Genomic DNA, 21,799 nt, shown 5'->3' with positions numbered 1-21,799 from the left:
GGTGTTAGAAAAATGGGCAATGATGACTGGGAGTACAGTTGGTGTCAGCTGCTGCCTTATTGGTACAGACAGCTGCCTGTCAGCCAGCTGAGCCCATAAAGAAGAAAAAAATAATTTATTAATTAATTAGAAATAAATGCTTGTTAACTCTAAAGTGTTGTCTGTGATATGTTTAAAGTGATTTTTTTTTTTTACTTGATATTTTTTTCTGTGTAATATTATATAGCAGCAGTTAGCAGTAGTTTAGATGAACCCTATTCACAGTAATTTGTGTTCAGAACATTACATGTTTACAGTGAATGTTGGAATTTTTAACCTTCCCTACTGCACAGAAAAGACATTAATTTAATACAAATTTAGCATTTGTAAATGTAGTGTCTTAAACAAAATGCAAAATTCTAAAAGATGTTTTGTCAGGTTTTTTTTTGTTAAATTAATACAACTACATATATGTAAAATGATATATATATGACTTAATTCTGAATAAATTTTTATTAACTATAAAGTGGTGTTTGTGATATTTTGGTTAAGGTGGTACTGTAGTTTCTGTAGTAAGCAAAAATAGTTTACTGGGTAACACTGTGTTGTCTAAAAATGAGGCTATATGTACAAATGTAATACATCCAACATGTCAATCAAACCTTAACCAGGCCACATGCCACACAAATTTTGATCATCACATACTTCGTATACAGGGAGTGCTTATGGGGTTTGATATGTTGCTGAGTGGGGCTTGGCTTGGACTTTAGGGGTCGGCAGAGCTGAGGTGTCGACAGTGAGGGGAGGCGGATCGCCCGGTGCGAGGTCCCGCCCAATGCTGCTTGCAGCTTTAATTATTATTCACACACCACTTTGACCTGGATTTTGACCCCCTAAACATGCTCAAAAACTCACCAAATTTGGCACACATGTCAGGTCTGGCGAAAAATTTGATAAAATGTAAAAATAAACCCCATAGGTGCCAAAATGAGCTCTCTAGCACCCCCTAGAAACACAAAAACGGCCCTAGCGGCCAGTAGGAATGTCGTAGAAACATGAAACAAACACCAAAATTTTCATCTCATCGAGCCCGACAAATCACGTGCTGACACTCATGACCTAACTCCAACAGGAAGTTCAGAATTTGCCTTTCAAAATAAAATGCTCAAATTGCTAACTTCTAGTAGGAATGTCGTAGACACACGAAACCAATGCCAAAACTTTTGTTTAATCAAGCCCAACAAATCAAGCACTGACACCTATGAGCTATCTCCAACAGGAAGTTCACATTATGCCTTTCAAAATAAAATTTTTAAAACTAACTCCGATTACACCATTTGTCGTATTGACTTCTAAATAGCACCAAAAGATAGAGTGCACTCTCCTCAAAAATGTGATCTCGTAACTTAACCTTAACTGTCTTGGTTTGCTTTTTAGAAGCCCGCAAAGTTGCGATGTTTGGAACTCATTTTTCACTTTAGAGTTTTTCCCCACATGTGACATATCTACACGTTCAGGGGACTCAGCACAACACTCACATGCAAAATTTTTTGAGATAGGATGTACGGCTATTGATTTATAGCAATTTGTTTATTTTCATACTTTTTCCACTTTAGACTGCCATTTGACCCCCTTAACATGCTTCAAACCTCACCAAATTTGCCATGTATGTCATGGCTTGTGAACACTTTGATTCAATATCAAAATTAACCCCTTGGCTGCCAAAATGGACTCTGTAGTGCCACCTATGTACTAAAAAACACACAAAATCTGCCCTAGCGGCCAGTAGGAATGTCACAGAAACATGAAACAAATGCCAAAATGTTGGTCTGATTTTTTTATGACCAAATGCTCAACTGTTTGTACACTGTTTCTTAATTCAAAAGTACTCTTTCTCACAGACACACATGTTTACATAAAAGGGTTTTTCCCAAAATAAAAGCCCTAAATGTGATAAATCATCACTTTCATGTTCAATTATTAACACAATTTTAATTAAGCCCGAGCCGAGTAAAGCCGGCGCAGGGCCTATTGAGTTGGCAGTGGGTGCATGGGGACGAAATCGCCAGTGACGCGGTCGCCTTTCGCCACTGTCGCCACTCTCACACATATTCACATTCACGGCACTGAGACCTTTCCGACGATGTACATGACATGTGCACAAATCGCATATTTACACCTGCTCAGAATGAATGGGAGTCAATGGGACACGCCCAGTCGGGGTCAGTCACGTGGGTGTAAGTGCACAACACGTGACATCTGACCCCACAGACATGTGGGGGAGCTCGAGAGCTTTCAAATAAGACCAAATACGTGGTTGCCATAGAAACGGCTATGTTGTTCTTGCTCAGATTCTTATTATTAGGCCCGAGCAGAGTAGAGCCGGCGCAGGGCCTATTGAGTCTGCAGTGGGCGCATGGGGACGAAATCGCCAGTAATGCGGTCGCCTTTCACCACTGTCGCCACTCTCACACATATTCACATTCAGGGCACTGAGACCTTTCCGAAGATGTATATGACATGTGCACAAATTGCATATTTAAACCTGCTCAGAATGAATGGGAGTCAATGGGACACGCCCACTCGGGGTCAGTCACGTGTGTGTAAGTGCACGACACGTGACATCTGACCCCACAGATATGTGGGGGACCTCGAGAGCTTTCACATAAGGCCAAATACATGGTTGCCATGGAAACGGCTATATTGTTCTTGCTCAGATTCTTATTATTAGGCCCGAGCCGAGTAAAGCCGGCGCAGGGCCTATTGAGTCTGCAGTGGGCGCATGGGGACGAAATCGCCAGTGACGCGGTTGCCTTTCACCACTGCGGCCACTCTCACACATATTCACATTCACGGCACTGAGACCTTTCCGACGATGTATATGACATGTGCACAAATCGCATATTTACACCTGCTCAGAATGAATGGGAGTCAATGGGACACGCCCACTCGGGGTCAGCCACGTGGGTGTAAGTGCACGACATGTGACATCTGACCCCGCAGACATGTGGGGGACCTCGAGAGCTTTCACATAAGGCCAAATACGTGGTTGCTATAAAAACGGCTATATTGTTCTTGCTCAGATTCTTATTATTAGGCCCGAGCCGAATAAAGCCGGCGCAGGGCCTATTGAGTCTGCAGTGGGCGCATGGGGACGAAATCGCCAGTGACGCGGTCGCCTTTCACCACTGTCGCCACTTTCACACATATTCACATTCACGGCACTGAGACCTTTCCGAAGATGTACATGACATGTGCACAAATCGCGTATTTAAACCTGCTCAGAATGAATGGGAGTCAATGAGACACACCCAGTCGGGGTCAGTCACGTGGGTGTAAGTGCACGACACGTGACATCTGACCCCACAGACATGTGGGAGACCTCGAGAGCTTTCAAATAAGGCCAAATATGTGGTTGCCATAGAAACGGCTATATTGTTCTTGCTCAGATTATTATTATTAGGCCCGAGCCGAGTAAAGCCGGCACAGGGCCTATTGAGTCTGCAGTGGGCGCATGGTGACGAAATCGCCAGTGACGCGGTCGCCTTTTGCCACTGTCGCCACTCTCACACATATTCACATTCACGGCACTGAGACCTTTCCGACGATGTACATGACATGTGCACAAATCGCATATTTACACCTGCTCAGAATGAATGGGAGTCAATGGGACACGCCCAGTCGGGGTCAGTCACGTGGGTGTAAGTGCACAACACGTGACATCTGACCCCACAGACATGTGGGGAAGCTCGAGAGCTTTCAAATAAGACCAAATACGTGGTTGCCATAGAAACGGCTGTATTGTTCTTGCTCAGATTCTTCTTCTTATTATTTTTTTATTTATTTTTTTTTTTTCTTTCTCCTGTGCTTTGAGCTCAATTTTGACCCCCTGAACATTTACGAAAACTCACCAAAGTTTGCCCAAAATTCAGAAATGTGCAAAATTTAATTTACTTATAGGTTTCGTAGATGTCGGTAAAAAAATGTTGCGGCAGCGCCCCCTTGAAAAGTGGAAATGCATTACGTCAATGGGAGCATGTCCAACGTAAAGTTTGTCGTAGAGCCACAAAAATTGGCACACAGATTCATCATGAGGAAACAAACAAAAAAATATTATTGTGGCCACGCCCCTAAACCAACTGGAAGTCGGCCATATTGGATTGAAATTTCCAAAATGCTGAGTAAGCGTTTTCGCTGACGTCGTATTTTAACTATCTCCTCCTTGGCCGTTTGGCCAAATGAACTCAAAATCGGTGTACAGTATCTAGAGAAGTGGGACACAATCCATGTCAATAATTGGTGTAAAATGCAGTTATTCATCTTTTCATGGTCATCAGATATGACCCATTTAGGCATTCAGAGACTCTGTAGTTACCGTGGAAACACCGTCTTCTTCTACAACATTGATCCACCAGTAAAGCCCATGGGGTTGAATCAATGACAGTGGATGAGACACTGGGTTTATGTTCAGTTAATGATATATTTTACAGAAAAAGTCACCTTTTCTTCAGTTTTTTTTTTCTGTTTTGATACAATAACCTTTGACTTTACTTGGAGCTTTAATGAACATCTTCATTTTCAGTCTGTTAGACGTAGGAAAAAAAGATGATTTTCACTGGAAAAAATGCAAAATTCAGAGGATGATATTATTATAAATGGTGATAAATCACTTAGGAATGGTTAAATACAGAGAAAAATTCATTTGGGAACTGACATAAAAGTCCCACTGGATCCTTATGGGTATGTGGAAAAAGTTAAATTACATTATGAAATTATTCACATTTACAAAGTTACCTTGCACAACAAAATGTGAACAACCTGAAATGGCTTGAGAAAAATAACTGGAATTTTAACAACATTATGCCTGTTACTAAATTTTTGTGCATTTGCAGATCCACTGTGATCTGTAAGTTGTGTTAATAATAAGCTGAGATGTAATATTTTTGTATGATTATGCATGGTTGTTGGGATTATTCCATTTTCATACTGTAATTTTGTTTTGCTTTTTTCACACTAAAACAAAGGGAAAAATTTGGATTATTATATCTAAGAGATCATTCTATTTTTTTTACTGGTCCAGCCCACTTGAGATCATATTGGGTTGTATGTGGTAGTGTGCTGTGTCATTTGTGATTCTGTTGTATTTTTGTAGTTTTTTTCTGTTCTCTTCCTTGTGTGGGTGTGTTCTGCCTTTCCCTCCAACAGATAATGATTGATTGAGGATGAGCTGCAGGAGTGGTGTTGCTTTGCTGGCTGCAGCTGATTGGTGCTTCACAGATAAGCTGGGAAATTTAAAGCCAGATCTTCCTTCCTCCCAGGAGACTCTGAGAAACAGGACATAAGTACTGATCACATTATTACACCATCCCTAACCTCAGGAGAGTCCGTCTATCTCTCTCTCTCAAATGTTATTAAATAAACAACTAGAAGCAGTCGGAGCGCGCAGACCTCCGTCAAGGCAGATCAGTGCCCCCCCACCCCCGATCACCACCAAAATTGAATAATTTGTTCCTTGTGCCAGAATCAACATTTCCTGAAATTTTCATCCAAATCTGTCCATAACTTTTTGAGTTATCTTGCACACGGACAGACAGGCAGACAGACAAACAGACAGACGGACAGACAAACAGACGGACAGACAAACAGACAGACAGACAGACAAACAGACAAACGGACAGACAAACAGACGGACAGGCAAACAGACGGACAGACAAACAAACAAACAGACAGACAGACAAACAGACAGACAGACAAACAAACAGACAGACAGACAGAATGACAGACAAACAGACAGACAAACAAACAGACAAACAGACAGAAAGACAAACAGACGGACAGACAAACAAACAGACAGACAGACAGAATGACAGACAAACAGACAGACAGACAAACAGACAAACGGACAGACAAACAGACGGACAGGCAAACAGACGGACAGACAAACAAACAAACAAACAGACAGACAGACAAACAGACAGACAGACAAACAAACAGACAGACAGACAGAATGACAGACAGACAGACAAACAAACAGACAAACAGACAGAAAGACAAACAGACGGACAGACAAACAAACAGACAGACAGACAACCAGACAGACAAATAAACAGACAGACAAACAGATAGACAGACAAACAAACAGACAGAAAGACAAACAGACAGACAGACAGACACTGACAACGCCGACAAAAACATCACCTCCTTGGCGGAGGTTATAACATTTGTACCTTATGTTCAGTGTTGTCTCATCAACCCATTTCCACACCCCCTTCTTATCTACATCCTTCAGCCCGATCCAAACTCTTTTGTTGAAGGAAGTCACAAATTTCTACAACAAAAATAAAAGGTAAAATATGATTAACAGTAAAAAAAAAAAAAAAAAAAAAAAAAAAAATAATAATAATAATAATAATAATAATAAAGTAGTTTAATTTTTATAGTACACAATAAAAATGCAAGAGAAAGGCTTCTGATTTGACTCTGAATGGAATTGTATCAATTTACTGCCCCCTTCAGGACATTTGAGGTTCCATCATTGAACATCTCATCTCTGAGTAGCAAGAACTGAGAAAACAGTTGAAACTAAAAAACAGAAACTAGACTTCTGGAAATCTTTGATGGCTACTACTGCAGTTTATGCGTCTCATCTGGGAGAGGGATTTATATTTTTCATGGGTGAAGATCATATAGAATGGGCTGGTTTACAAGAGAACTCTGCAAAATAAAGTTAAACATTCCAATTTCAATTAAAGCCGCACACGGCATCTAAAGGCCCTCGCCACGGGCACGTCCAGTAGAAGTATGTCCATTGTTCAGCAGGTGGCACTCTAGCACCAAATTTCAATGTCTTCTGATGAATGGGTGTAGGCCTGGGAGATTGACAACTGATTTACATTTGAGGAAGATCTTTGTTTGTATGTCCAAACTAAAGAAATTTTTGTATAAGTAAATCTGTAGGGGACGCTATACAGCTAAAATTAAATTTCTTCCTTTGAATGGGTGTAGACCTGCGAGATTTACCACTGAGTCAAATTTGAGCCAAATCGGTGTTTGTATGTCTGAATTAATGCAATTTTCATGAAGGTAAATTGTATGGTAAATGGTAATGGTAAATTCGCGAAGAAACTTTGCAAAGTTTGCGACGTCGTCACACAAACACAGTGACACCAATCCAGAAAATTTGGCTAACTTTTGATGCCCTTCTTCTCTAGATACTGTACACTGATTTTGAGCTCATTTGGCCAAACAGCCAAGGAGGAGATAGTTAAAATACGACGTCAGTGAAAATGCTGACTCAGCAGTTTGGAAATTTAAATCCAATATGGCAAACTTCCGGTTGGTTTAGGGGCGTGGCCACAATAATATTTTTTGTTTGTCTCCTCATGATGAATCTGTGTACGGATTTTCATGAATCTACGACAAACTTTACATTGGACGTGCTCCCATTGACGTAATGCATTTCCACTTTTCAAGGGGGCGCTGCCACAACATTTCTTTACCGACATCTACGAAACCTATATCTAAATTCAATTTTGCACATTTCTGAATTTTGGGCAAATTTTGGTGAGTTTTTGTAAATGTTAAAGAGGTACTATTTGAGCTCAAAGCACAGGAGAAAGAAAAATTAAAGCCGCAAGCGGCATCCAAATGCCCTCGCCACGGGCACGTCCAGTAGAAGTATGTCCATCGTTCAGCAGGTGGCGCTCTAGCACCAACTTTCAATGTCTTCTGATGAAAGGGTGTAGGCCTGGGAGATTGACAACTGATTCAAATTTGAGGCAGATCTTTGTTTGTATGTCCAAACTAAAGAAATTTTTGTATAAGTAAATCTGTAGGGGGCGGTATGCAGCAAAAATTAAATGTCTTCCTTTGAATGGGTGTAGACCTGAGAGATTTACCACTGAGTCAAATTTGAGCCAAATCGGTGTTTGTATGTTTGAATTAATGCAATTTTTGTGAAGGTAAATTTGTAGGGGGCGCTATTTAGCGAAATGTCATTTTCTTTTGATAAATGGGTGTAGGCCTGAGAGATTGACAACTGATTCAAATTTGAGCCAAATTGGTGTTTGTATGTCAAAAGTGAAGTAATTTTCGTAAAGGTAAAATTGTAGGGGGCGCTATGGCACCGAATTTCAATTTTTTCTGATAAATGGGTGTAGGCCTGAGAGATAGAGGTCTGAGTCAAATTTGAGCCAAATTGGTGTTCATATGTCCGAACTGAAGCAATTTTAATAAAAAAAATATTAAAAATTTTTGTAGGGGGCGCTGTACTGCATAATTTCAGTTTCTTTTGACAAATAGGTGTAGGCCTGGGAGACAGATGTCTAAGTCAAATTTGAGACAAGTTGGTGTTCGTATGTCCGAACTGATGTCATTTTTGTAAATGTACAGTTGTAGGGGGTGCTATAGTGCGAAATTTCAATTTCTTTCAATAAATGGGTGTAGGCCTGGAAGATAGATGTCTGAGTCAAACTTAAGCAAAATCGGTGCTCGGCGCTCTAGCCCCAAATTTCAATGTCTTATGATGAATGGGTGTAGGCCTGGGACATTGACAATTGACTCAAATTTGAGACAAATCAGTGTTCGTATGTCCGAACTGAAAAAAAAATTTGTATAAATAAATCTTTAGGGGGCGCTATTGAGCCAAAATTCAATTTGTTCCATTGAATGGCCTGCGAGATGTACCACTGAGTGAAATTTGAGCAAAATCGGTGTTCGTATGTCTGAACTGATGCAATTTTAATGAAGGTAAATTTGTTGGGGGCGCTATTGTTTGAAATGGCATTTTCTTTTGATAAATGGGTGTAGGCCTGGGAGATTGACAACTGATTCAAATTTGAGCCAAATTGGTGTTCGCATGTCTAACGTGAAGTAATTTTCATAAAGGTAAAATTGTAGGGGGCGCTATGGCACCGAATTTCAATTTTTTTTATGATAAATGGGTGTAGGCCTGGGAGATAGACGTCTGAGTCAAATTTGAGCCAAATCGGTGTTCGTATGTCTGAACTGAAGAAACTTTAATCAAAAAATATGAAAAATTGTTGTAGGGGGCGCTGTACTGCATAATTTCAGTTTCTTTTGACAAATAGGTATAGGCCTGGGAGACAGATGTCTGAGTCAAATTTGAGACAAGTCGGTGTTCGTATGTCCAAACTGATGTCATTTTTGTAAATGTACAGTTGTAGGGGGTGCTATAGTGCGAAATTTCAATTTCTTTCAATAAATGGGTGTAGGCCTGGAAGATAGACGTCTGAGTCAAATTTAAGCCAAATCGGTGCTCGGCGCTCTAGCCTCAAATTTCAATGTCTTCTGATGAATGGGTGTAGGCCTGGGACATTGACAATTGACTCAAATTTGAGACAAATCAGTGTTCGTATGTCCGAACTGAAAACATTTTTTGTATAAATAAATCTTTAGGGGGCGCTATGGAGCCAAAATTCAATTTGTTCCTTTGAATGGCCTGCGAGATGTACCACTGAGTGAAATTTGAGCAAAATCGGTGTTCGTATGTCTGAACTGATGCAATTTTAATGAAGGTAAATTTGTAGGGGGCGCTATTGTTTGAAATGGCATTTTCTTTTGATAAATGGGTGTAGGACTGGGAGATTGACAACTGATTCAAATTTGAGCCAAATTGGTGTTCGCATGTCTAACGTGAAGTAATTTTCATAAAGGTAAAATTGTAGGGGGCGCTATGGCACCGAATTTCAATTTTTTTATGATAAATGGGTGTAGGCCTGGGAGATAGATGTCTGAGTCAAATTTGAGCCAAATCAGTGTTTGTATGTCTGAACTGAAGAAACTTTAATAAAAAAATATGAAAAATTGTTGTAGGGGGCGCTGTAGTGCAAAATTTCAATTTCTGTTGACAAATAGGTGTAGGCCTGGGAGACACATGTCTAAGTCAAATTTGAGCCAAATCGGTGTTCGTATGTCCGAACTGATGTCATTTTTGTAAATGTACATTTGTAGGGGGCGCTATAGTGCAAAATTTCAATTTCTTTTAATAAATGGGTGTAGGCCTGGGAGATAGACGTCTGAGTCAAATTTGAGCCAAATCGGTGTTTGTATGTCTAAGCTGAAGCAATTTTTGTGATGGTAAATTTTCGAAAAAACTTTGCAATGTTTGCAACCTCGTCACACAAAAATGGTGATACCGATTCAAAGAATTTGGCTAACTTTTAATGCCCCACTTCTCTAGATACTGTACACCGATTTTGAGCTCATTTGGCCAAACGGCTTAGTATGAGATAGTAAAATTAAAATACGACGTCAGCGAAAACGCTGACTCAGCATTTTTGAAATTTCAATCCAATATGGCCGACTTCCGGTTGATTTAGGGGCGTTGCCACTGTAATATTTTTTGTTTGTCTCCTCATGATGAATCTGTGTATCGATTTTCGTGGCACTACGACAAACTTCATGTTGGATGTGCACCCATTGGCGTACGAAAACCTACGAAACCTATATGTAAATTCAATTTAGCACATTTCTGAATTTTGGGAAAATTTGGTGAGTTTTTGTAAATGTTCAGGGGGTCAAAAATGAGCTCAATGCGCAGGAGAAGGAAAACAATAAAAAAATAAAAAATTTTTAAAAATTAAAGCCGCAAGCGGCATCTAAAGGCCCTCGCCATGGGCACGTCCAGTAGAAGTATGTCCATTGTTCAGCAGGTGGCGCTCTAGCCCCAAATTTTGTGTCTTGTGATGAATGGGATTAGGCCTGGGAGATTGACAATTGACCCAAATTTTAGACAAATCAGTGTTCGTATGTCCGAACTGAAAAAATTTTTTGTATAAATAAATCTGTAAGGGGCGCTATGGAGCCAAAATTCAATTTTTTCCATTGAATGGGTGTCGGCCTTGGAGATGTACCACTGAGTAAAATTTGAGCCAAATCGGTGTTCATATATCTTAACTGATGCAATTTTAATGAAGGTAAATTTGTAGGGGGCGCTATTGAGCAAAATGGCAATTTCTTTTGATGAATGGGTGTAGGCCTGGGAGATTGAAAACTGCTTCAAATTTGAGTCAAATTGGTGTTCGTATGTCTGAAGAAAAGTAATTTTTGTAAAGGTAAAATTGTAGGGGGCGCTATAGCGCCAAATTTCAACTTTTTCTGATATATGGGTGTAGGCCTTAGAGATAGATGTCTGAGTCAAATTTGAGCCAAATTGGGGTTCGTATGTCCCAACTGAAGCAATAAAAAAAAAAAAAAAAAAAAAAAAAAAAAAATTGTAGGGGCCGCTATTGTGCGAAATTTCAATGTCTTTCAATAAATGGGTGTAGGCCTGGGAGGTAGATGTCTGAGTCTAATTTGAGCAAAATTGGTGTTCATATGTGTGAGCTGAAGCAATTTTTGCACTGGTAAATTTGTGAAGAAACGTCGTCACACAAAAATAGTGATACCAATCCAAAAAATTCGGCTAACTTTTGATGCCCCACTTCTCTAGATACTGTACACCGATTTTGAAGTCATTTGGCAAAACGCCTTAGGAGGGGATAGTTAAAATACGACGTCAGCGATAACGCTGACTCAGCATTTTGGAAATTTCAATCCAATATGGCCGACTAAGGGTTGGTTTTGGGGCATGGCCAATCTAATATTTTTTGTTTGTCTCCTCATGATGAATCTGTGTCCCGATTTTCGTGGCTCTACAAAAAAGTTTATGTTGGACGTGCTCCCATTGGCGTAATGCATTTCCACTTTTCAAGGGGGCACTGCGGCAACATTTCTTTACCAACATCTACGAAACCTAAATGTAAATTCAAGTTCTAAAACTTCTGAATTTTAGGCAAAATTTGGATAGTTTTTGTAAATGTTCAGGGGGTCAAATTTGAGCTCAAAGAGCAGGAGAAGAAAAGTGAATAAAAATTAAGGCCGCAAACGGCATGTACAGTCCCTCGCCAAGGGCACGTCCAGTAGAAGTATTTGCATCGTTCAGCAGGTGGCGCTCTAGCCCCAAATTTCAATGTCTTCTGATGAATGGGTGTAGGCCTGGGAGATTTACAACTGATTCAAATTTGAGGCAAATTTTTGTTTGTATGTCCGAACTAAAGAAATTTTTGTATAAGTAAATCTGTAGGGGGCGCTATGCAGCTAAAATTAAATTTCTTCCTTTGAATGGGTGTAGGCCTGCGAGATGTACTACTGAGTCAAATTTGAGCCAAATTGGTGTTCGTATTTCCGAATTAATGCAACTTTCGTGAAGGTAAATTTGTAGGGGGTGCTACTGAGCGAAGTGGCAATTTCTTTTGATAAATGGGTGTAGGCCTGGGAGATTGAAAACTGATTCACATTTGAGCCAAATTGGCGTTCGTATGTCTAACGTGAAGTAATTTTCATAAAGGTAAAATTGTAGGGGGCGGTATGGCACCGAATTTAAAATTTATCTGATAAATGGGAGTAGGCCTGAGAGATAGACATCTGAGTCAAATTTGAGCCAAATTGGTGTTCGTATGTCCGAACTGAAGCAATTTAAAAAAAAAAAAAAAAAAAAAAAAAACTTGTAGGGGGCGCTGTAGTGCAAAATTTCAGTTTCTTTTGACAAGTGGGTGTAGGCATGGGAGAAAGATGTCTGAGTCAAATTTGAGCCAAATCGGTTTTCGAAAGTCTGAACTGATGTCATTTTTGTAAATGTACATTTGTAGGGGGCGCTATAGTGTGAAATTTCAATTTCTTTTAATAAATGGGTGTAGGCCTGGGAGATGGACGTCTGAGTCAAATTTCAGCCAAATCGGTGTTTGTATTTCTAAGCTACAGCAATTTTTGTGATGGCAAATTTTAGAAAAAACTTTGAATTGTTTGCAGCCTTGTCGCAAAAAAACGGTGACACCGATTCAAAAAATTCGGCTAACTTTTGATTCCCCACTTCTCTAGATACTGTACACCGATTTTGAGCTCATTTGTCCAAACGGTTTAGTAGGAGATAGTTAAAAAACAACGTCAGCGAAAACGCTGACTCAGCATTTACGAAATTTCAATCCAATATGGTCGACTTCCGGTTGGTTTAGGGGCATGGCCATAATCAATTTCATTTAATAAATGGGTGTAGGCCTGGGAGATAGACGTCTGATGGAAATTTTAGCCAAATCGGTGTTTGTATGTCTGAGCTGAAGCAATTTTTGTGATGGTACATTTTCGAAAAAAGTTTGCAAAGTATGCAACCTCGTTGCACAAAACCGGTGACACCGATTCAAAAACTTTGGCTAACTTTTGATACCCCACTTCTCTAGATACGGTACACCGATTTTGAGCTCATTTGGCCAAACGGCCAAGGAGGAGATAGTTAAAATACAATGTCAGCGAAAACACTGACTCAGCATTTTGGAAATTTCAATCCAATATAGCTGACTAAGGGTACGTTTAGGGGCGTGGCCATAATAATATTTTTTGTTTGTCTCCTCATGATGAATCTGTTAACGATTTTCGTGCCTCTATGACAAACTTTATGTTGGATGCGCTCCCATTGGCGTAATGCATTTCCACTTTTCAAGGGGGCGCTGCCGCAACATTTCTATACCGACATCTAAGAAACCTATATGTAAATTCAATTTCTCGCACTTCTGAATTTTGTGCAAAATTTGGTGAGTTTTCGTAAATGTTCAGGGGGTCAAAATTGAGCTCAAAGCGCAGGAGAAGGAAAAATAAGACAAAAGAAAAAAATTAAAGCCGCAAGTGGCATCGAAAGGCCCTCGCCACGGGCACGTCCAGCAGAAGTATGTCCATCGTTCAGCAGGTGGCGCTCTAGCCCCAAATTTTGTGTCTTCTGATGAATGGGTGTAGGCCTGGGAGATTGACAACTGATTCAAATTTGAGGCAGATCTTTGTTTGTATGTCCGAACTAAAGAAAGTTTTGCATAAGTAAATCTGTAAGGGGCGCTAATCAGCTAAAATTAAATTTCTTCTTTTGAATGGGTGTAGGCCTGCGAGATGTACCAGTGAGTCAAATTTGAGCTAAATCGGTTTTCGTATGTCCGAATTGATGCAATTGTCGTGAAGGTAAATTTGTAGTGGGCGCTACTGAGCGAAGTGGCAATTTCTTTTGATAAATGGGTGTAGGCCTGGGAGATTGACAACTGATTCAAATTTGAGCCAAATTGGTGTTTGTATGTCTAACGTGAAGTAATTTTCGTAAAGGTAAAATTGTAGGGGGCGCTATGGCTCCAAATTTATAAATTTTCTGATAAATTGGTGTAGGCCTGAAAGATAGACGTCTGAGTCAAATTTGAGCCAAATTGGTGTTCGTATGTCCGAACTGAACCAATTTTAATTTAAAAATATAAAAAAATTTTTGTAGGGGGCGCTGTAGTGCAAATTTTCAGTTTCGTTTGACAAATAGGTGTAGGACTGGGAGACAGATGTCTGAGTGAAATTTGAGCCAAATCGGTGTTCGTATGTCCGAACTGATGTCATTTTTGTAAATGTACATTTGTAGGGGGAGCTATGCAGCTAAAATTAAATTTCTTCCATTGAATGGGTGTAGGCCTGCGAGATGTACAACTGAGTAAAATTTTATCCAAATCGGTGTTCATATGTCCGAGGTGATGCAATTTTCAAGAAGGTGAATTTGTAGGGGGCAATAGTGAGCGAAATAGCAATTTCTTTTGATAAATGGGTGTGGGCCTGGGAGATTGATTACTGATTCAAATTTTAGCCAAATTGGTGTTCGTATGTCTGAAGTGAAGTAATTTTCATCAAGGTAAAATTGTAGGGGGTGCTATAGCTCCAAATTTGAAATTTTTCAGATAAATGGGTGTAGGCCTGAGAGACAGACGTCTGAGTCAAATTTTAGCCAAATTGGTGTTCGTATGTCCAAACTGAAGCAATTTTAATTTAAAAAAAAAACAAAAAACTTTTAGGGGGCGCTGTAGCGCGAAATTTCCCTTTCTTTTAACAAGTAGGTGTAGGCCCGGGAGACAGATGTCTGAGTCAAATTTGAACCAAATCGGTGTTTGTATCTCCAAACTGATGTCATTTTTTTAAATGTACATTTTTATGGGGCGCTATAGTGAAAAATTTCAATTTCTTTTAATAAATGGGTGTAGGCCTGGGAGATGGACGTCTGAGTTTAATTTGAGCCAAATCGGTGTTCGTATGTGTGTGCTGAAGCAATTTTTGTAATGTTAAATTCGCAAAGAAACTTTGCAAAGTTTGCGACGTTGTCACACAAAAATAGTGACACCAATCCAAAAAATTCGGTTAACTTTTGATGCCCCATGTCTCTAGATACTGTACACCGATTTTGAGCTCATTTGGCCAAATGGCTTAGTAGGAGATAGTTAAAATACAACATCAGCGAAAACGCTGACTCAGCATTTTAGAAATTTCAATCCAATATGTTCGACTTCCGGTTGGTTTGGGGCATGGGCCATAATAATTTTTTTTTTTTCTCCTCATGATGAATCTTTGTACGGATTTTCGTGGCTCTACGACACACTTTATGTTAGACGCTCTCCCATTGGCGCAATGCATTTCCACTTTTAAAGGGGGCGCTGCTGCAACATTTTTTTACCGACATCTACGAAACCTATATGTAAATTCAATGTCTCACACTTCTGAATTTTAGGCAAAATTTGGTGAGTTTTCGTAAATGTTCAGAGGGTCAAAATTGAGCTCAAAGCGCAGGAGAAAGAGAAATAAGACAAAAATAAATAAATAAATAAAAATTACAGCCACAAGCGGCATCAGAAGGCCCTCGCCACGGGCACGTCCAGTAGAAGTATGTCCATCATTCAGCAGGTGGCGCTCTAGCACCAAATTTCAATGTCTTCTGATGAATGAGTGTAGGCCTGGGAGATTGACAACTGATTCAAATTTGAGGCAGATCGGTGTTCGTATGTCTGAATTAATGCAATTTTCGTGAAGGTAAATTTGTAGGGGGCGCTACTGAGCGAAGTGGTAATTTCTTTTGATAAATGAGTGTAGGCCTGACAGATTGACAACTGATTCAAATTTGAGCCAAATTGGTATTCGTATGTCTAACATGAAGTAATTTTCATACAGGTAAAATTGTAGGGGGCGCTATGGCACCGAATTTAAAATTTTTTGGATAAATGGGTGTAGGCTAGGGAGATAGACGTCTGAGTCAAATTTGAGCCAAATCGGTGTTCGTATGTCCGAACTGAAGCAATTTTATTAAAAACATATTTAAAATTTTGTAGGGGGCGCTGGAGTACAAAATTTCAGTTTCTTTTGACAAATAGGTGTAGGCCGGAGAGACAGATGTCTTAGTAAAATTTGAGCCAAATCGGTGTTCGTATGTCCGAACTGATGTCATTTTTGTAATGTACATTTGTAGAGGGCGCTATAGTGTGAAATTTAAATTTCTTTTAATAAATGGGTGTAGGCCTGGGAGATGGACGTCTGAGTCAAATCTTAGCAAAATCGGTGTTTGTATGTCTAAGGTGAAGCAATTTTTATGATGGTAAATTTTCGAAATATCTTTTCAAAGTTTGCAACCTCGTCGCAACAAAACGGTGACACCGATTGAAAAAAGTCGGCTAACTTTTGATACCCCACTTCTCTAGATACTGTACACCGATTTTGAGCTCATTTGGCCAAACGGCTTAGTAGGAGATAGTGAAAATACGTCAGTGAAAACGCTGACTCAGCATTTTGGAAATGTCAATCCAATATAGCCGACTAAGGATTGGTTTAGGGGTGTGGCCATAATAATATGTTTTGTTTGTCTCCTCTTGATGAATCTGTGTACCGATTATCGTGGCTCTACAACAAACTTTACATTGGACATGCTCCCATTGGCGTAATGCATTTCCACTTTTCAAGGGGGCGCTTTTGGGATTTTGGGAAGGTTAATGGGAATTTTGGGAAGGTTAATTTGTAGGGGTCGCTATTGAGCGAAATGGCAATTTCATTTGATAAATGGGTGTAGGCCTGGGAGATTAACAACTGACTCAAATTTGAGCCAAATTGGTGTTCATATGTGTGAAGTGAAGAAATTTTTGTAAAAGTAAAATTGTAGGGGGCGCTATAGGTCCAAATTTCAAATTTTTCTGATAAATGGGTGTAGGGCTAAGAGATAGACGTCTGAGTCCAATTTGAGACAAATTGATGTTCGTATGTCGGAACCGAAGCAATTTGAATAAAAAAAAAAAAAAAAAAAAACTTGTAGGGGGCGCTGTAATGTGAAATTTCAGTTTCTTTTGACAAATAGGGTTAGGCCTGGGAGACAGATGTCTGAGTCAAATTTGAGGTAAATCGGTGTTCGTATGTCCGAACTGATTTCATTTTTGTAAATGTACATTTGTAGGGGGCGCTATTGTGCGAAATTTCAATTTCTTTTAATAAATGGGTGTAGGCCTGGGAGATTGACGTCTGAGTCAAATTTGAGCCAAATTGGTGTTCGTATGTCTGAGCTGAAGCAATTTTTGTTATGGTAAATTCACAAAGAAACTTTACAAAGTTTGCGACGTCGTCACACAAAAACGGTGAGACCTATCCAAAAAATTCGGCTAACTTTTGATGCCCCACTTCTCTAGTTACTGTACACCGATTTTGAGCTCATTTGGCCAAAAGGCCAAGGAGGAGGTAGTTAAAATACGACATCAGCGAAAACGCTGACTCAGCATTTTGGAAATTTCAATCCAATATGGCCAACTGAGGGTTGGTTTTGGGGCGTGGCCATAATAATATTTTTTGTTTGTCTCCTCATGTTGAATCTGTGTACCGATTATCGTGGCTCTACAACAAACTTTACATTGGACATGCTCCCATTGGCGTAATGCATTTCCACTTTTCAAGGGGGCGCTGCGGTAACATTTCTTTACCGACATCTACAAAACCTATATGTAAATTAAATTTCCCGCACTTCTGAATTTTAGGCAAAATTTGGTGAGTTTTCGTAAGTGTTCAGGGGGTCAAATTTGAGCTCAAAGAGCAGGAGAAGAAAATAAATTAAAAAAAAAAAAAAAGTTAAGAAAAATTAAAGGCGCAAGCGGCATCTAAAGGCCCTCGCCAAGGGCACGTCCAGTGGAAGTATGCTCATCGTTCAGCAGGTGGCGCTCTTGCCCCAAATTTTGTGTCTTCTGATGAATGGGTGTAAGCCTGGGACATTGACAATTGATTTGAGACAAATCAGTGTTCGTATGTCCGAACTGAACAAAATTTTGTATAAATAAATCTGTAGGGGGCATTATAAGCCGAAATTCAATTTGTTCCATTGAATGGGTGTAGGCCTGTGAGATGTACCACTGAGTCAAATTTGAGCCAAATCGGTGTTCGTATGTCTGAACTGATGCAATTTTCGTGAAGGTAAATTTGTAGGGGGCGCTACTGAGCGAAGTGGCAATTTGTTTTGATAAATGGGTGTAGGCCTGGGAGATTCACAACTGATTCAAATATGAGCCAAATTGGTGTTTGCATGTCTAACATGAAGTAATTTTTGTAAAGGTAACATTGTCGGGGGCGCTATGGCGCCGAATTTAAAATTTTTCTGATAAATGGGTGTAGGCCTGGGATATAGATGTCTGAGTCAAATTTGAGCCAAATTGGTGTTCGTATGTCCGAACTGAAGCAATGTTAATAAAAAAATATTAAAAATTTTTGCAGGGGGCGCTGTATTGCAAAATTTCAGTTTCTTTTGATAAATAGGTGTAGGCCTTTGAGACAGATGTCTGAGTCAAATTTGAGCCAAATCGGTGTTCGTATGTCCGAACTGATGTCATTTTTGTAAATGTACATTTGTAGGGGGCGCTATAGTGCGAAATTTCAATTTCTTTTAATAAATGGGTGTAGGCCTGGGAGATAGATGTCTGAGTCAAATTTCAGCCAAATTGGTGTTCGTATGTCTGAGCTGAAGCAATTTTTGTGATGGTAAATTTTCGAAAAAACTTCGCAAAGTTTGCAACCTCGTCACACAAAAACGGTGATGCCGATTCAAAAAATTCGGCTAACTTTTGATGCCCCACTTCTCTAGATACTGTACACTGATTTTGAGCTCATTCGGCCAAACGGCTTAGTAGGAGATCGTTAAAATACAACTTCAGCGAAAACGCTGACTCAGCATTTTGGAAATTTCAATCCAATATGGCCGACTAAGGGTTGGTTTAGGGGTGTGGCCATAATAATATTTTTTGTTTGTCTCCTCATGATGAATCTGTCTACCGATTTTCGTGGCTCTACAACAAACTTTCTGTTGGACGCGCTCCCATTGGCGCAATGCATTTCCACTTTTCAAGGGGGGGCTGCCGCAACATGTCTTTACCGACATCTACGAAACCTATATGTAAATTCAATTTCTCGCACTTCTGAATTTTAGGCAAAATTTGGTGAGTTTTCGAAAATGTTCAGGGGGTCAAAATTGAGCTCAAAGCGCAGGAGAAAGAAAAATAAGACAAAAAAAAAAAAAATTAAAGCCGCAAGCGGCATCTAAGGGCCCTCGCCAAGGGCACGTCCAGTGGAAGTATGCTCATCGTTCAGCAGGTGGCGCTCTAGCCCCAAATTTTGTGTCTTCTGATGAATGGGTGTAGGCCTGGGACATTGACAATTGATTTGAGACAAATCAGTGTTCGTAAGTCCGAACTGAACAAAATTTTTTATAAATAAATCTGTAGGGGGCGCTATGAGCAAAAATTATATTTGTTTCATTGAATGGGTGTAGGCCTGTGAGATGTACCACTGAGTCAAATTTGAGCCAAATCGGTGTTCGTATGTCTTAACTGATGCAATTTTCGTAAAGGTAAATTTGTAGGGGGCGCTACTGAGCGAAATATCAATTTCTTTTGATAAATGGGTGTAGGCCTGGGAGATTGACAACTGATTCAAATTTGAGCCAAATTGGTGTTCGCATGTCTGAAGTGAAGTAATTTTCATCAAGGTAAAATTGTAGGGGGCGCTAAAGCTCCAAATTTAAAATTTTTCTGATAAATGGGTGTCGGCCTGAGAGATAGACGTCTGAGTCAAATTTCAGCATAATCGGTGTTCGTATGTCTGAGCTGAAGCAATTTTTGTAATGGTAAATTCACGAAGAAACTTTACAAAATTTGCGACCTCGTCACACAAAAACGGTGACACTTATCCAAAAAATTCGGCTAAATTTTGATGCCCCACTTCTCTAGATACTGTACACCGATTTGAGCTCACTCGGCCAAACGGCAAAGAAGGAGATAGTTAAAATACGACGTCAGTGAAAACGCTGACTCAGCATTTTGGAAATTTCAATCCAATATAGCTGACTAAGGGTTGGTTTTGGGGCGTGGCCATAGTAATATTTTTTTTTGTCTCCTCATGATGAATCTGTGTACCGATTTTCGTGGCTCTATAACAAACTTTACGTTGGACGTGCTCCCATTGGCGTAATGCATTTCCACTTTTCAAGGGGGCGCTGCAGCAACATTTCTTTACCGACATCTATGAAACATATATGTAAATTCAATTTCTCGCACTTCTGAATTTTGGGCAAAATTTTTTGAGTTTTCGTAAAAGTTCAGGGGGTCAAATTTGAGCTCAAAGAGCAGGAGAAGAAAAAATAATAATAATAAAGAAAAATGAAATTTGTGATCAGTCATGTTGGAGAATTTTATACAAATATGAAAAAACACAATTTTGCATGCATGGCATACAAATATGTCCATTCTGTAGAAAACGCTATGGTGCCAAATTTCAATTTCTTCCATTGAATGGGTGAAGGCCTGCAAGATGTACAACAAACTTATTTATCACTGTTTGTCTAAGCTGAGACAATTTTTGTTAAGGTAAATTTGCATGTAGCAAAATTTCTATTTCTCACATGTAATGTGTATAGGCCTGGGAGATGTACAACTGATTCAAATTTAAACCAAATCAGTATTCGTATGTCAAAACTGACACAATTTTCACGATGGTAGATTTGTGGGGGGTGCTATAGTCCAAAATTCAATGTATTCTGATGAATGGGTGAAGGCTGGGGAGAATGACAAATGATTCAAATTGAGTCAAAGTGGTGTTCGTATGTCCGGACTGATGCAATTTTTGTTAATGTACATTTGTATCAGTTCATATGTCTGAACTGATGCAATTTTTTGTAAATGTATATTTGTAGGGGGCGCTATAAAGCAAAATTTCAATTTCTTTCAATAAATGGATATAGGCCTGGGAGATAGACGTCTGATTCAAATTTGAGCCAAATCGCTCATTCGGCGAAACGCCCAAGGAGGAGAAAGCTAAAATACGACGTCAGCAAAAACACTGACTCAGCATTATGGAAAATTCAATCCAATATGGCTGACTTCCGGTTGGTCTAGGGGTGTGGCCATAATAATATATTTTTTTTGTCTCCTGACGATGAATCTGTGTACCGATTTTCATGGCTCTAAAACAAACATTATGTTGGACACGCTCCCATTGACGTAAGATATTTCCACTTTTCAAGGGGGCGCTGCCGCAACATTTCTTTACCGACATCTATGAAACCTATTTGTAAATTTAATTTTGCACATTTTTGAATTTTGGGAAAACTTTGGTGAGTTTTTGTAAATGTTCAGGGGGTCAAATTTGAGCTCAAAGCGCAGTACAAAGAAAAAAAAAAATTGAAGCCGCAAGAGGCATCTAAAGGCCCTCGCCACGGGCATGTCCACTAGTAGTATGTCCATCATTCAGCAGGTGCCGCTGTAACACCAAATTTTATGTCTTCTGATGAATGGGTGTAGGCCTGGCAGATTGACAATTGACTCAAGTTTGAGACAAATCAGTGTTCGTATGTCCGAACTGAACAAATTTTTGTATAAATAAATCTGTAGGGGGCGCTATGGAGCCAAAATTAAATTTGTTCCATTGAATGGGTGTAGGCCTGAGAGATATACCACTGAGTCAAATTTTAGCC

Source organism: Sphaeramia orbicularis, chromosome 1 (assembly GCF_902148855.1).
Source record: "Sphaeramia orbicularis chromosome 1, fSphaOr1.1, whole genome shotgun sequence".
Taxonomy (NCBI): domain Eukaryota; kingdom Metazoa; phylum Chordata; class Actinopteri; order Kurtiformes; family Apogonidae; genus Sphaeramia; species Sphaeramia orbicularis.
The sequence above is the reverse complement of the archived record's forward strand: the minus strand, read 5'-3'. Positions refer to the sequence as shown.